At 36.4% G+C, this 18,391-nt stretch overlaps 1 protein-coding gene across 1 annotated transcript in view; it reads right to left on the minus strand.

The window, feature by feature from the left end:
- LOC131685081 (phospholipid-transporting ATPase ID) overlaps positions 1-6,665 on the minus strand; it is a 139,508-nt gene extending 132,843 nt beyond the window's left edge. The window contains exon 1 of the mRNA XM_058968518.1: positions 5,520-6,665. The gene's annotated coding sequence lies outside the window, so the exon portion shown is untranslated. The remainder of the gene's footprint in view (positions 1-5,519) is intronic.
- Between the last annotated feature and the right edge of the window lie 11,726 nt (positions 6,666-18,391).

Below are 18,391 nucleotides of genomic sequence, written 5' to 3' on the forward strand. Positions count from 1 at the left end.
ATAATACAAAAGCTAAAATCCGTTGTACTCATTTTTATGGGGTAGTGAATATACCCTTAAGAAGTTTTATAGTTTGTAAAAAAGAAAAGTTGAATTTGAATGCTTCGTGTTCCCATTCCTCAGTAACTGAACCAACTTACTGTCAGTTAGACTATATATCCAAACTAACAGCAAAGTGGCACCAGTTATATATTAAATGCAAACAGTTTACACAACATATGTGAACGCCTAAAGCAACTGGCTGATACTGAGTAATGTCTCGGTTAGCCAAGCACAGAAACTTTGAGCTACTGACGAGTATATGGCAACGAACTCTGTTTTTTGGCATGAAAGTCAAACGCTTATAGGTATGCAACATTTATTTTTTCCCCAAGTAAAAAGATTGGATGAACCAATTTACGCATGCGGGCACAACACCTAACTTAGAAATAGAGTTTGTGTTAAATTATTTATCGCTCTTTAAAATAGTTTTAAGTATTTGAAGGATAAAATGTTAAGGAAAATTACGAAGTTTTTTGTGTAATATTCGATATGAGTAATTTTTTTCCGAAGTAAATTCGAAATTCCGAACCAACCTCGTACATAAAGTTTTAATGCGTACAGTACATTAAGAAGTTGTATACAATTTTACATATTCTTAGCTAACTATGAATAAAAGTTGAGTACGAAAATCGATATCGGAAGCCATTTAGAAATCCAAGATGGCGACTTCTGATTTAGATAAATACTCTATAACACCAGTAATTCGGGTATTTTTGGAATGGGATTGACGAAGAGATGACGGAAATTGATGTGTGAAGCCATTTTCAAATTGGACATATCGACTTTAGAAAAATGTTCTATATCCTCAACAATGTGGACATTTTTGGAAAGGGATTGACGAGTACATGCGGGAAATCGATGTATGAAGCTATTTGAAAATTCAAGATGGCGACTTCCAGTTTAAATAAATTTATTCATATGACATGGTTGAAGAATATTTTGTTCAACCGGAAATCACCATCTTGGACTTCAACATGACATTTCCGTCATCCGTTTCAAAAATGCCCAAAATTCATTCCTTCCAACAAACACCCATTTTTTGAGACTATGGACAATTTTGCTTCACTGAATGTCGTCATGTTGGATTTTAAAATGGCGCCAAGAATCGGTTCATCTTGTCGTCAAGCCAGTTCAAAATAACGTCACTCATCGTTTTCCATAATTTACTTGTCAAGTCCGTTCCAAAAATATCCAAAAAGTCACCATATTGCATTTGAATAAGGCGTCAAGTATCGATTTACGTCATCTATTCGTCAACCCCTTTCCAAAAAATACCCCGTATTGTTGAGGTTATAGAGAATTTCGTAGAACTGAAAGTTGCATTCTTGGAATTTGAAATGCGTTCATTTTCCTTCACCTACTCCTCAAGCCCATTCCAAAAATATTTCTATTTTTTTGGGTTAGAATGAGCTTTACTCAATTGGTAGTCGCCGTCTTGGATTTCAAAATGACACCGCTCATCAATTACCGTCATCTACTTGTCAAGTCCGTTCCATCAATACCCATATTCTTAGTGTTATGGAGACTTTTGCTCATCCGAAACTCCCCAGCTTTAATTTTAAAATGGTGCCCAGCATCGGTTTCCATCATCTGCTCACTTTCGCTTTTTTTTGATCCATGCGTTTTATCTGCTATTCTTTGCGGCGGTTTCGAATGCAGATCTTCAGACCTGTGCTCAAAGACGACCTATGACATCCGTTGAATTTTATATTATATAGACTTGAGCATGATGACGTGAATCTCAAGGAACATGCAGACAAAATACGTAAACATGTTTTTCACTACGCTTTTAGATCTGTATTTCAGAAAGTTCTTCGATAATCACAAACACCAATTTAACGCAATATTTCATTCAACTATGTATTATGAATCTCCATGTGCCATGTACCACGTTCATGAATGATTAAAAATTATCTTTCGGTTAAGCTTGTAGATAGGGAGTTCTTGGAATACATGAAACCTGTATAAATATAACCATTTCTGTCTACCTGTTTTATAGGGATTTGTTTTAAGTTATATTATCATTCCATTTTGTGAAGTAATTTTACGAAAGGAAATTCTATAAGAATGTGAAGAGAACTGTTTTTCTTACGAATTAAATCCAAATAAAGAGCGAACACGAAATTATTGCGACACATTCAACAGGGCACACTTTCTCATTGATGTGTATTGTTTACATGCTGTCAAACTCGAAGTCGTTTTTTTCGATTCAACGAAAATGGAGGTGAACCAACGCGAGTCGAGAGAACAAATTCTTTCCAAACACCTGGAATTTCCTGACCTCTCGCGCCGGCTGTTGGGAAAAATGTTGAGCATTCACCATTCAACCGTCTCCAGAGTGTTGAAGCGGTTCCAGGAGCGGTTGACGTTGGACCACGGCAAAGGAGCTGGAAGAAAACTGGGACCGGAGAACAAAAAGACGGAGGGAAAGGTGAAGCGGATGATTAAAGCAAATCCCAACGTCTCAAGCCGTGATTTGGCTAAAAAGATCGGCATGTCGCAGAACTACGTCCAGAATGCAAAGAAGAGAGCTGGACTACATACATACAAGGTACAAAACTTCCCAAACCGCGATGAGCGGCAATAATCGATGGCTACAAATCGGGCACGGAAGCTCTACGAGAAGATGCTGACAAAATATGGCTGCTGTGTGATGGACGACGAAACGTATATAAAAGCCGATTTTAAGCAAATTCCGGGGTTGGAGTTTTTCACCGGCAAGAGCAAGTTCTACGTGGACGACAAATTTAAGAAGAAGAAAATGTCGAAGTTCGCCTCCAAATATCTCATTTGGCAGGTCATCTGCTCTTGCAGACTGAGGAGTGAGCCTTTCGTGACAAAGGGCACAGTAAATGGCGAGATCTACAAATCTGAGTGCCTCGAGAAGCGCTTTTTGCCGTTCTTGCAGCAGCACGACGGAGCTCCGCAATTTTGGCCAGATTTGGCATCATGCCACTATTCTATAAGTGTCCTGGAGTGGTATGAGGCCAATTCTGTCCATTTTGTTCCAAAGGACACGAATCCGCCAAACTGTCCGGAGCTGCGCCCGGTGGAGCAGTACTGGGCAATGATGAAGCGGGAACTTCGGAAGAGCAAGAAGACAGTCAAAGACGAGAAGGACATGTTAAGAATATGCAAAAAAGACTGAGAAACTGGTACCGGAAGACACTGTAAAGACTTTGATGGAGGGCATCAAGCGAAAATGTGTTCAATTTTACACTCAAGGCTCCATCGATTAACTTTTCTTTTGATTTTTGAAGTAAATATATGTATAAAACTACCCTAAAATTTTGGTTTGATATTAAACATTATAAGAAAATTGGCATGACATTTTCGGTGTTGCAATAATTTCGTGTTCGCCCATTAATGAACATTTTTTATGAACTAATTTAATTTACAAGCCCCAGATTTGGTTCATAAATGGAGGTTCCAGAGTATAAATGTACACCGTTATAGTATATATCTTTTATCTCGATAGTACGTACACCTACCAGCAAAAAGATTGTTTTGTTTGATTTTGTTTAATTCTATTTGATTTTGTAAATTTTGAGAAAATGAGTCAACGAGTTTCAGGGGAATTTCCACATACTTTATTTGAAGTTCTATGTAACTCAGAGAAGATTAGCGAACTCAATAAATTATTTTGACATTCAAGTATACCATAAGTGAATCTTAAAAAACTATCAAGCAATAAGCTTACATGGTTTTTCAGAAAAATCCTACGAATTGCAGAGGATTTCTTTGTTTCCAAGAAATCCTTAGAATTTCAGCGAAGTCCTATTTAAAGATATTTTTGTTGAGCCTCATAGTAGCCCTGTGAACTTCATGGAAGGCCGTCGAACTTCATAGAAATCCTTTGTTGTAGTTTAAGAAAATAGTATAGAATTTAAGAGAATTCTTTAAATTCCAGAGAATTTTTATTGATTCAAAAATGCCCATGAGCTGCAGAATGGGCCGTTCGTGGACACGTGGATATCCTACAAAAGTCAGGGTAGCTCTGCAAACTTCAGAAATGTTTTATGAGCCTCTAGAAAATCCTACAACATGAAGGAAATCTTTAGAACTTCTCTCGGAAACACCAAGTATAATGAATGAGATCCAGGGTAGTCATGTGAACTTCATGAAGCGTCTAACGACTTTACGAAATTTCTTCAAATTTCAACGCGGCAGAAAGTTGTGTGAAGAAAAACATCATGCAACACGATGTCGAATAAGACAACGTTAAAACCAAGATTTCCGTGCATATTGAGAATGATAGGACGGAGATTCGCCTACACGATTTGGCTCCGCGCACTAGCTCTGAATTCATTAAAAGATTTATGACGAAATACTGAGAAGTGGAATACATTAGAAATGACACATGGAGTAACTTTTTCCCTGGTGTCTTCAACGGTGTTTGAGTGCTGAGAAAGCGAATGAACCAACCTATTTCTTCTTACTTGACTTTCGAAGCCAAACCACCACAAGGTTTTATTTATAGTCAAAAAACGCTACGCACATACCATGGCCAGACGGCCGCATGCCAGTTATGTAACCATACAGCACATTACGGAAGCCATATGCCAAATCACTAAAGAAATTTAATCTACTACAATTAATACTAAGAAACAGCTGTCGGAATACGCTGCTAGAACATAATCAAATAACCAACAAACAATTTATTGATTCAAAACCAACTGCCGCTACACCACAGACAACCGGCCAAACAATAATTAACGGTCCAACAATAATCCCCGATATCTTCAGACCATCTAGTAGTACACCTAGCGAAATAGTAAACCAGAAAGAGACTGTTATAACAGAGTCACTCAAAATACAACAAGCATCGAACATCCAACAACGAAAACCAAAACTGCTCTAGCGAAGACGAAATAGACGTTTACCAGAGCGTGGGAGAGTATACTCAATGATCAATAATCAGCAAATGAAGGTCATCCAAGAAGGAAGAATCACACGCGTAGCGGTGGGCAGTGTGCCCATAACAGACGGCAGTAATAATTTTGCGCTAAAACATTTTTTATATGAATTGTTTTGGAAAGAATTGTTTATATAAACATAACAGATTCACGGTCTAATTATGTTAAAGTTAGCCGTTTCAAATAAATTTATAGAAAAGGGAATCACTACGAAATTCAATTTATTGAAACGCGCAAGCTCCAGTGAAATACTACAAGCTTACAAAATTAGGACAGTCATATGAACATCAGAAAAGGTCAATGGGGTTCAGGAACGGCATGTCCTACAACCTACATAACCTATTAACTTCAAGGACATCGTACTATGTACGTAGATTTTCGTCCATCAGGAAATTAAGTTCTAGTATTGAGTTGAAAAAAATACCTAAATCGTATTTACAACTACACGAACTAAATCTGGATTCAAGTTATTATTGCGGCAGTGAATTGCTTGCTTTATTCTTATATGATTATTGCCGTAATCATTCGAGATATGCAAGTTGCGCATGACTGTTTGCTTACCTGATGACTCCGCAGCGAGTGAAGAATGGCAATAACTACAAACTCTGTTAAGATATTTAGATGCTTCAAGCTGGATAATGCTATCTTCAACGATCTTCTGACATTTATACTCCGTCGCATCCGTACAGTAGATCATCCTTTTTCCAAGCGCTTTTACATCCGTGCTATGCGTAAGGGGTGGCCGGCTCGTTGCAGCATTGCAACAACTTTTTTCTACTGATACAAATATGTGAATACTATCATCGCCCGATACGCCAATTCTGTATAAAAAACTCTTTGCATAATACACTGAATTCTTGAAGAATTTTACTCACAAAACCAGCCGTGACTACAACCCCGGACCCTACGGTGTTTGCTTCTAGTACAACGAAATATTACACAATTCATATTCCGGATTTGACTCATTTCGCACACCCATCGAGTAAATTGGTAACTTTTGTAGCAGTGAAAAAATCACGATCAGTTCCTTGCAGCACAGTAAATCCCCTTCATCATAATCATCATTAGAATTAGCTTCTTTCCCAGAATCGACGACGACAACAACAACATCATGTACCTAGACGAATGTAGCAAAATTTCAGGGTTCACCGAATTGGAATGCAACCACCATTAGCTCCACTGCGCTGCACATCGCACGATAATCCTCTAATTACGATAATTGCGCCAGCCACCGGCCACCGGCAGCCGGTTGTTTTAAAAACCTCGCTCACTTGTTTCGCTTTAGCTTTTCCAGCTTTCAGTTTTCGGGTGCCCGCCTTGCCTGGGAAGTTGCGTTCATGCACGCACTTGAACTCTCTTTCCCCAGTAACACAGTTTACTCGCTGAGTTTTTTTTGTTTACACCAAGTCAACGCATAATCATTTCGCGCTCGCGGCTTTTTTCGTTGTTGTTGAGGTTGATCGTGTCTTCCGCCTACCGGAACCGGTAATTCAGTAGGGACAATCGACAATGCCACCCACACAAAGAGATCGAAATTTGCTGATTGCGTACGGATAATATCGCGTCGTTTTTCCTGACGCCGATGTCGTAACCCAAAAACGGTAGAAACTATTTGTTGGACAAGAAAAAAAAATCCAAAAGAAATAAACCGACGGTGAATATGTACGGCGGTAGTGACGACGGCGTTCGCGCGACGGTCCACGTCGATCGGCATTCAGCAGCTAACTGACAGCTGGCCGCGGCCGAGAGCGTGCATGAATGGGGAAACATGCCACTCCATTCTGAAAAATATGAGCTGGAGAGAGGTAGCGAATAGCAGGTATTTGACGGCTCGACGACGACGACGACGACGGATGGTTTGACGAGCAGGGGAGGACGTGTGTACCTGTGGGTACGTGAATACATAGCTATCGGGGGGATCGGTGAGAGGAAATTCCTTGGCCAGCACCGCCACCATGTGCTGACAGTGTTTGGCGCAAATCGACCGAGAGGCTTGACTCGAAAGGTGTTTTTTCTGCGAAGTCACTTGACAACTCTGCAGCTCGGTTCCGAACCGTGCTGTCCCGGTGTGTGACTAATTCGATGGCGAATTTGTCCCCAATGTGGTGGTACATAGAAAGTCATAATTTGGGTGTTTTGTTGGCAAAAAACAATGAATTATTGGCAGTTTACCGGATGTACGAAGCCAAACGTGGGTACCAAGTTTTATTGTAAGTGTAGTGTTCAGTAGCTGGCTACAAAAATGTTACAGTACAGCGTGTACTTGAAAAAAACCACAAAAACCATTTCTCTGAGGAACACAATCGTTGTTTGTTGTGTGTGATGCGGTTTCTCAAACAGCAAACACAGCATTAATTGTTTGAACTTGAATATTAAGGTCGAACAAATCGACTGATTCGGTATGCTCGTTTAACGTAACGTAACCATGAAGGATAGACTGATTGAAAGCTTCGTTTACGAATTTCTGCTTGCGAGTTTTAATTTACGTCTAATACACATTGTGAATGTACTTTGAGGAATTCAACTGGTTGGAAAATTTAAGAAACATCTCGTTGTTCAAATGGAAATAATTGTTTGTCAGCTGATTCGATTTCTGCAGTAGTTTGGCGTAACGTAAGGCGTAGTCTGATAATGACACAACAAGAAAAATACGTCTTTCTGGTACTATACATGAGTCATTACACGTCAGATATACAATCCAATTTTAAATTTCTTTGAATTTGTTTTCCATGCTTCTAATAGTTTATGTGTTATCAGTGATTGAACAACGTCAATTTTATAAACTTCAAAAAAAAATCATGATTTTATGTATATATTCAACAAAAAATAAAATACGTGTTCAGTTCACAAAATAAAAACTAAAATTAGAACTTTAATAATAGACTTCTATTTTCGATGAAAAATTGTGTGGTGAATCTGAAACTGAAGTCCAATAAAATTACAGTAGAGCAGTTTTCGAGTTACCGTAATTGGAAGAATTTCGTCCTTGAAATAAAAATTACATTTAGTAAAAAATTTTATTACTCAATTTTTAAAGAAGACTCATTCTTGTTCTTGTTCAAGTTTTTGGGCAAAATAAAGTAATTTAAAAAAAATTGTTTATAGGAAAACTTAAAGCCTAGTAATAACCTATGAAAATAAGTCCTTATTTGTTTAAATCTGATGAGAATTGTGGAAGTTTTTCAATTATTTGTAGAATGGGAATCTATGAGCTTCCCTGGGTAAACTTATTGAACCGTCTCAAACGCATTTTTTTCTAGCCTGGTTTCATAAAATATTAGGGATTCTCTGATAAAACTCTGTTAAACAAATAGAATGAAAAAATTTGAGAGAATTTGATCTGGGGTAATTTTCGACCTCGTTTACCCAAATGATACAAGACTTCTGGTTACAACAAAAACATACAGAAAATAACACTCATATGATTCAAGATTCTTAGCAAACAAAACTCTCACGCGCCATAAAATTTGTATTTAGAAACTCTAGCTGCTCAGCTATGTTTTGTACATTAATAATACAAACTTTGCGAGCCCGTAGATACACGTGACACTCAATACACTACCTACGTCAAGTATTGTGATACGAATAATTTGTAAAACTAATAATTTAGTTTCCTTCTTAAAAATACAATAATTCGTCATTTTAAATTATGTAGGACAAGGTAATAACATCACCCAACCTAAATCTAAACCTAATCCTAAACCCAAACCTAAACCTAAACCTAAACCTTAACCTAAATCTAAACATAAACCTAAACCTAAACCTAAACGTAAACCTAAACCTAAACCTAAACCTAAACCTAAACCTAAACCTAAACCTAAACCTAAACCTAAACCTAAACCTAAACCTAAACCTAAACCTAAACCTAAACCTAAACCTAAACCTAAACCTAAACCTAAACCTAAACCTAAACCTAAACCTAAACCTAAACCTAAACCTAAACCTAAACCTAAACCTAAACCTAAACCTAAACCTAAACCTAAACCTAAACCTAAACCTAAACCTAAACCTAAACCTAAACCTAAACCTAAACCTAAACCTAAACCTAAACCTAAACCTAAACCTAAACCTAAACCTAAACCTAAACCTAAACCTAAACCTAAACCTAAACCTAAACCTAAACCTAAACCTAAACCTAAACCTAAACCTAAACCTAAACCTAAACCTAAACCTAAACCTAAACCTAAACCTAAACCTAAACCTAAACCTAAACCTAAACCTAAACCTAAACCTAAACCTAAACCTAAACCTAAACCTAAACCTAAACCTAAACCTAAACCTAAACCTAAACCTAAACCTAAACCTAAACCTAAACCTAAACCTAAACCTAAACCTAAACCTAAACCTAAACCTAAACCTAAACCTAAACCTAAACCTAAACCTAAACCTAAACCTAAACCTAAACCTAAACCTAAACCTAAACCTAAACCTAAACCTAAACCTAAACCTAAACCTAAACCTAAACCTAAACCTAAACCTAAACCTAAACCTAAACCTAAACCTAAACCTAAACCTAAACCTAAACCTAAACCTAAACCTAAACCTAAACCTAAACCTAAACCTAAACCTAAACCTAAACCTAACCTAACCTAACCTTAACCTAATCTAACCTAACCCAACCTAACCTAACATAACCTAACCTCACCTAACCTAACCCAACCTAACATAACATACAAATGCTCGAGCTATTCACTATAATACAAACGCGATCATTCACGTATACTTACGTCCACCATCTAGCAATTATAAAAACGTCTCGGCGTCTGGTGTAGTGGGCCAAAAAAATTGACTTCTTTTTTATCCGCTTAATTGTTTGTATTGAACCTCCAGAATAGTCTCCTGCAATCTCGGTGGCCACGCTGTCCTTTTTTTTTGTTTGAAACAGCCACGCATTCCTCGCGCGTATTTGCCTCGAAACTGCGTTTTACATAATGGCGAATACGATAACTCAAAAACTAATAAATGCAATCAATGAAAAAATAATCAAAAATATAAAAAATAATTAATGAATGCACAATATGTGTAGGCTGTTGATGAACCACAGAGAACTGAATAAATTTTTTTTGTCCCTAATATTTTAAGAAAAATGAGCGAATTTTACAGTAAAATATGAGATTTCATGAAGCCTTTCTCCGAAACGCGAACTTTTTTCTATTTTTTGTTTCATCGTGCTACTACACACTCAATTTTTTTCTGCCGAATCTCAGCATTTTTCATATCTTTTGCCGAAATTTCAACAGCTGAGATCTCAGTAAACAAGTTTTTTGCTGAGATCTCAGTAAAAGTGACTCGGAAAATATTTTACCGAAAATCAGCAAACCAATCTTACTTTACTGAGATATCAGTTTCTAAATTTACTGATTACACGGCTGTTGGGAAATTGTCGAACCAAATTGAGTGTGTACAAGTCAAGCCTTACAAGTCTTATGGAATGTCCTGTGTCAGGCATTTTGGTTTTGTGCACAATGAATGTATAAATAAATCTTAACATTACACAAAAGATCCATTGTTGTCTTGAATTCAAAATCGTTAAACAAAATAACTTTCGGTTTAAGCAAGTTACACCAGACGCTCCTCTTAAGTCAATATACAAACCTAAACCTCAGAATGTATATTACCGCAAATATTCAGAAGCTCAAAATAATAAACAAACGGCTGCACTGTTATACAAACGAATTCAAACACACGACATTATACAAACGCTAGTGTAAGAGACATAAAAACGCCCACGCGAACACACACGTTAACATAGAAATACTTGGCCCCTTCCCGATAATACAAAACTGGTGACGCATGCAAACTTGCATTCGCGATCAATCGCGTACACCTACGTTTGTCCGGAATATCCCTTCAAATTGTACGGATCTGGCCTTGGCACATCCCACGAAGCGGTCGCTCAATGAGATGGGGAGTTTGAGAATCCCAGTCGTTCCTAAGAACGCCAACCCCCTTAATGTGTTGCAGATGCACTCAAATGAAAATTTCTGGGCGAACCTGAACTTTGTGATGAAAACCAAGCAGGAACTGATCAATAAGGCGACCATATAGTCGAGGAATAAGCATACGTCGATTTTTCGACGTGGTTATAGTTCCGGCCAACCACCGTGAGGTCTGCCGATAGGGAAAGTAATCATTGATGTGAAATCTTGAATGAATACAGGAATCAATTCATTTTATTTTTGACATCTTTTATTGAAAATTATTTCTTTTTTGATATAATCGTTATTTTAGGGAATTATTATAGTTTAAATTTTCAAATTCACCCACAGAAAATGCAGTGACCCAGAGTAAAACGATAAATATCAGCATGCTTAGAAATTAACAGAATTTGACAGATAATTGATGATTATTCTACATTATTTCAGAGTTTCGTGCACAATTTCGGGGCAGATAACGCAGTTTCTGCCTAAACGGTTATAACAATCTGAGAGCTATCTCCAGCCAAGTACTGTATTAAACTATGCGATCGTTGTTGTTTTTTAGCCATCTGCACATAGCAGGGACCGCATAGACAAAAGAAAAAAAAATTAAGGGTTGTGTACAATACACGACCGCAGTTACATTGAAAATACAGTACCCTTACAGGCGCAAATCAATTTTTTCCATTATATATTCGTCCTAATAATGACAGTTTGCTAATAACTATGTTTTGGGATACGGGACGAGAATACTTTGAAACAATTCGAACCTTGCCGGCGATTCGTTTCTGCTGCATACACACAGACGAACATTCCTCTGTCGCAGCTCATGTCAAATGAGCACTATGTAACACAAGGCGATCTCATTTATTAACTTTTTGGTGCGGATGGTAGACCAATCTTTTGTGCGACAAATAAAAATATTTTCATCATTCTTTTTGGTGTGGCTTTCGCTTAGTGGCAGGGTTGTCACATTTACTGATTTTCTTAAAGGTTTTGCAAAAGCCATCGGGGTGGTAGATTATTTTGAAGAATATTTGCATATATTATAATTCACTGGTAAAGGTACAGAATTACCAAGCACAAATTTAATACAAGATAATAAAAGGAATTTTCTAATTGAATTCTTTTTCCATTATATATTCGTCCTAATAATGACGGTTTGCTAATAACTACGATTCGGGATACGTGACGAGGATCCTTTGGAACGATTTGAGTCTTGTCTGCACGGCTGATATGCACGGCATAAATCAGTAATTTCAGGCATTGTAATTCTCTCTCACTCACGCGAGAAGAAGCTTATCCGATGTCCAACTTTTCCGAGATAAGTTGAGTCGCAAAATTCTCCGTCTCCACAAATAGCGTGAGAAAAATTTTCCGGATAAAATTTATTTGGTTTTTTCCTTCTCACCGGAGTAGGTGATAATATTTTAATTTCGTGGAAATCAATAAAAACGTCAAAATACACATTTAATTTCAAAGAAAAGCGGCAAAGAAGTAGGATAGACTTGGTTTTTCGTGTTTTGGAATAGCGACAGCAAGGCAGCGAACGCAAAAAGGATACCGTGATAAACTCATTCGCTCATTCTCCGGCGGTTTTATTTATCCGGAGAAATAACACGTTGTATTTATCCGGAGAAGTTGTGTGAGTGACAATAACTTTTCGTGTGAAAATGTGAGTTGTGAGTACTCTTGTAATTTGCCATTTCGCTTCTGTTCCGCCATCGTCGTTTGAAGCTGCGAACAAAATCCTTCCAGCGCACACAGATAAACATTCCCTCAAGCTCATGATCTAATGAAAGATCTAACAGCTATCCTACAAGTAACAATAGCGATAATCTAACTGGTTCTACCAGCAGAGCGGGCACGGCAAAGAAGGAATTCGGTCAAAACATTTATATCAAGCGATGGAATGTGTAGGATGCTTATGAATGTAGAGATGAGGTCCGTGTCAGGGAAAGTCTTGCGCAAATTTGTGAAAATAGTATACGTTTATTGGGGCATTGCAAAAAAAAACATTTTATTGAATTTTCAAAGGCCCCTCTCCCATATTGTGACAAATGTCAAAGTAAGCTTAGATGCCAAATTTCAGATCATTTGGACAATTTTAGACTCCCGCAAGTGGGGTACTGGGCCATTTTGGCACCAAAATACCCTATTTTTCATATTTTTTCTGCTTTGTGATGCAAATCATACATATTTTGGAGTTTGTGAACAAATCTCAGAAATCGAACGGAACCTTTTTGACCTTTGTCCGAATACGGGAAGTTGGGGTTACAGGGCCTTTTGTAATTAATATTAAATTTTATAATTTTCTAGTGCATATATCTCTATTATTCTTCAATCAATTTTCATGAAATGTTGCTTGTTGAACGCGGAAAATTCTCATGAATACAACAAAAATGAATTCGTTAGCGGTAAAATTCAGAAACATCAAATTTTTGGACATTAGCTCTACAAATCACATTTTTTTTGTTAATTGTTAAATACTTCCCCTATTTTTCCAGGATGGAAACTTTTCTCATGCAATCCTCAAGCGTATTTTACACTAAAAGTAGAAAATTTAATAAGAATTTTGTTGTTAAATGGAGTTAATATGTGCAATTTTATGATAAAAATGTGAAATCGAGACTATATATCAGACAATTTGATGTTTCTGAATTTTACCGATAACGAATCTATTTTTATTGTGTTTTGTGGATTTTTCACGTTTAACAAGGTACGTTTTGAGAATTAATTGAAGAATAATAGAGATATATGCACGAGAAAATGATAAAATTTAATATTAATGACAAAAGGCCCTATAACCCCAACTTCCTGTATTCAGACAAAGGTCAAAAAGGTTCCGTTCGATGAGATTTTTTCACATTAGAAAAATTCCTAAATATGTATGATTTGCATCACGGAGCAGAAAAATTATTAAAAATAGGGGATTTTGGGGCCAAAATGACCCAGTACCCCACTATCCCTTATTTTTCTAGGAACAGGAATGTCTTCCTTCAAATACTAAGGTTATTTACTTTAAAAAGAGTTGTGAATTGTAATTTTCTGATTGCTACTTCAAAAGCTATAGCATTTAATATATTTTTCCTCTATATTTTCCTATTATACCAATTTCAAAAATTTCAAGCGAAGTGGGCGGGAGTCTAAAATTGTCCAAATGATGTGAAATTTGGCATCTGAGCTAACTTTGACATTTGTCACAATATGGGTGGGGAGGGGGGGGGGGCTTTGAGAATTAAAAAAACAATTTTACAATGCCCTAACGTTTCTTCCATATTTATGGATTTTTCAATAATGTGCTAATCTGTCTATCTATCTATCTATCTATCTATCTATCTATTATCTATCTATCTATCTATTTATATATATATATATATATATATATATATATATATATATATATATATATATATATATATATATATATATATATATATATATATATATATATATATATATATATATATATATATATATATATATATATATATATATATATATATATATATATATATATATATATATATATATATATATATATATATAAAAAAGTCAAAGTTTGTATGTATATGATTTATAGACTCACAAACGGCTTAACCGATTTCCGTAAAAATTTGCACACAGTAGGTATTTGGTATGGGGCGTGTTTGTGTGCTATTAGTTGGAGATTATCTGCCCGCCAGATGGCGCTTTGGAACAAATTGTGTTTTCCTCCTATTTCGCAGAGTGTCGGAGCAACGCGCGATGGGCATTAGCTAGTCTATATATAAAAGTCAATGTTTGTATGTATAAGATTTTTAGACTCATAAACGGCTTAACCGATTACCGTAGAAAATTAAACATAGTAGGCATTTGTTATGGAGCCTGTTTGTGTGCTATTGGTTGGGGATTATCTGCCCGCCAGATGGTACTTCGGAACAATTTGTGTTTTCCTCCTATTTCGTTGAAAGTCGCAGCAACGCGCGATGCGTAAAATATACATATAAATTTGATAACAATTTTTTACTGGCAATTTTAAGAATCGATTGGTGTTCGAATTATAAAAATCGATCAACACATAACAAAACGTAAACGAAAACTTTGCCTATTTTTTACTATTTCCCAATGTTTTTACAATATTATGGATTTTTCAATAGTGTACAGTCGAAATACCAATTTAAAGTTGCAACCAATTTAAAGTTGAACTTCTCTGAATCGATTAGTGTACAATTGACGCAAATTCATCAACAGTTCTACAGTAATTTAAAATTATGCCACATTTTCGTGACGCTGTTGGAAATCCGATTTTAGTTTTACAGTAGACGAATACTGTTTTGCATCAAGGTCATTCCACAGGTATACAAATGAAGTTAATCGTTCCGTATTAACTAGGGATAATAATTACCGACGTCATAACTCTTGTCGTTTAAGGATAACTTTTGTTGCTTCATTGAAACCGAAATCAGATTCATATGACGTAAACATCCAAAATGGTACAAATTATATATCAAGTTTATTGATCGAAGGTCAAGACCAGCCAAAAATCTTCGACAGCTAACAGTTGGAATTCTTGATATACACATGTTGAGGAAATTGGATTGAAATTATGACGCAGTCAATAATTTCTTAGGCAAACAAAATTGACTTTCAGTTCTAGTTCTATTAATCTATCCTCTTTCCTTTGCTTTCCTACAGTAGTACTACAGTGCCGGTTATAAAAACCGAACCGATGGTGAAAACGCGTCTAAGTGCATACGACACATTCTTTCGTGACGTTACAACGATTTGACGAATCTTCATTCGACAAATATATAATAACTTTATCAAATGAACTCGTACATCAAAACTTATTACAGATTCGAAAAGTAGATAAAATTTCACGAAAGATTCAATCAACATTAACTGAATATACTGAAAGAGGATTGTTTTATGACCGAAAAATGACACGTGACGTTACAACGCGTGACAAATTAGAACTTTCAACGTATTTCAATAAAAGTCAAATCATCAAATTCGAATATATCCAGTTTATGTTAATTGAATCTTTCGTGAAATTTTGTCTACTTTCCGAATCTGTAATAAGTTTTGATGTAGGCTTTCATTTGACAAAGTTATAACATATTTGTCGAATGAAGATTAGTGAAATCGTTGTAAACGTCACGAAAGAATGTGTCATACATGAAACTTTTTTCATTTTTTATCTCGATGTATGATTAATAACAAAGCCGGATTGACTAGCAGTCTTCGGCAAAGTTGTAGACAATTAAATTATCTTTCTTATTTTAACTTACAGTGATAATACGATGTATACAGTGACACCTAGCGGCAAAAATGCGAGTTAGTGGGTTTTCTCCGTGTAAATTGTCGAAAAATCCCAAACAAACTTTAGTCACGTTGATCCGGTAGCTAGACTTGTCCGATTTGCTTCAAATTTGGAACAAGTACTCCTGGTGGGACTAGGAATAGACTCAGGGTGGTTCCTGTCATTCTACTGCACACACGTGACCAGCCAATTCGAGAGATCGTCTTGATTTTTAGGTCATCGTTTTTCTGAATTCTCAATCGAGCTCTTCCCACAGTAGATCCGTCGGGTGAAAATCTAATTATTATGGGTACCCAGTATTTTCAGAAATATTTCATATTTCGCTTTCAACTCATTCATTCAAAGTTTGAAAGTGTGTTTAGAACATTTTAATGTAAGAACACAATGGGAATTATAATTCGAAAATAGTTTTTCACTATCGTTCCAGCTATTTTGATCAGCAGTGTTGATATACGTTAATTGAATGAAACTCGAAGAAATGAAAGTTTAACAAGTTAGAAACGGGATTGCACTGGTCATGGTTCGAGTGTATCTACGTACGCCTGAGCTTAGAAGTCGCAGTTACAGTTGCGTGTCCGTGAAAATTTCTTCTAGGCTCAGTGGCTCGTACATAGCACGCGTTTATTACATATTCTAGCTCGACACAAAACATTGTTGATCTTACAACTATTGGATTTAATGCTTACAGCACTGTCACGAAAATGAACTTTTCTGTGATTTGAATGGTATTTGGAAGAAACATTAAATGCAACAAAAGCTGCGAACACTTCGGCTTACACAAAATGAATCTACATATTTACATTTCTAAAACACTTAAAATAACCCAAGAATCTTACAAAACTTTACGATGGGTTGATGTGGCCCTTCATAATTGTGATTTTTCGGATCATATTATCACCACGTTTGTTACAATTTAACAATTCAATATCGGTTTTTTTGCACTACTTTTTTACACGTGCTCGGCTAGGGTCTATCCGGGAGAAAATTGCGAAAACACTTCCCATATAAATATCGACAGCGGAAATCAAAAGTACTAGAGAGCGGAAAGGGCTCATATAATATTTAAATATAATAAGAAAAATATTTAGATCACTACATTTTATTAATCTTAAGAAATAATTATAATAAAAACAACACCATAAGAAAAATATTTAGTTCATCATATCATTTAATTTTACATGTGCTATCAAGGGTTAATAATGTTGGGAAGGAAAACAAAGGAAACAATATTGTGCACCTGATTCGCTCATTCCTCTTGAGCATGTTGTATCTACAGCCATTGGGTCAACTACGCTGCGCCGACTGGTGTGGTGTCTCCGCTAATTGACGGAACGGGCCGGTCGTGACAGACCGAACGTATGTTGCACTGAATCAGCCGTCGGTAATGTAAAATGCACAGGCCTTTCAACAGTACGGGCCTCGATAACTTTTCGATCCGATATCGCCGGTCAGGATTCTTCCACTTAGGCGAAACAACTGGCACTAACAGTTTTACCGCACACAGCGCGTACTGTCACCAACACTATCATTTGTTACCAAAAAAGAGACCGAATGCTTGTCGGCTCCTGCTTATATATCCCACGAAGTCCTGGGTGGTGGATATTTCCGCTCTTCACGGTACATAGCAAGCGAGATGACTCTTGCTATCAGAGCGAGATAACAGTCTTTCGCAGGGCGCAATTGTATCGGTGGGATAATTGGGACACGCAAAGGATCGAGGGGCATTCGGTATTTTTATAGCAAATTCAAATTTTAAATAAATATTTTCAATAGGGTGATACTAATAATTATTAATTAAAAAAAATAAAAATAATTCAAAATATTATAAAAAGGTAAACAAATCAAAACGTATCTAGGGTATATGTACATATTATATATTTAAGTTATTTATTATTTACACCGTCGGTCGAGATTTATAATGTAACCGATCATGGAGGTTACAATCCTCCCAGAGCCGGTTAGAAAAAAAGTATTTTTTTTTGGTTGTGTTTAAGCTCCACCATGGGCCTGCTGCCGCTGCGATTTCAAGGTAAGGTAGAACAATGATTGATCCATAGGAAGCTCTTTTCTTCCACATTATTTGAATTTAAAGCGGTGAGACTCGCCATGTTGGGGACAATATTTTGACTAAGCCATGGGCCTACTGCCGCTGCGATTCCAAGGCAATGTAGAACAATGATTGATCCATAAGGAGCTCTTTTCTACCACAT

Source organism: Topomyia yanbarensis, chromosome 2 (genome assembly GCF_030247195.1).
Source record: "Topomyia yanbarensis strain Yona2022 chromosome 2, ASM3024719v1, whole genome shotgun sequence".
NCBI lineage: Eukaryota > Metazoa > Arthropoda > Insecta > Diptera > Culicidae > Topomyia > Topomyia yanbarensis.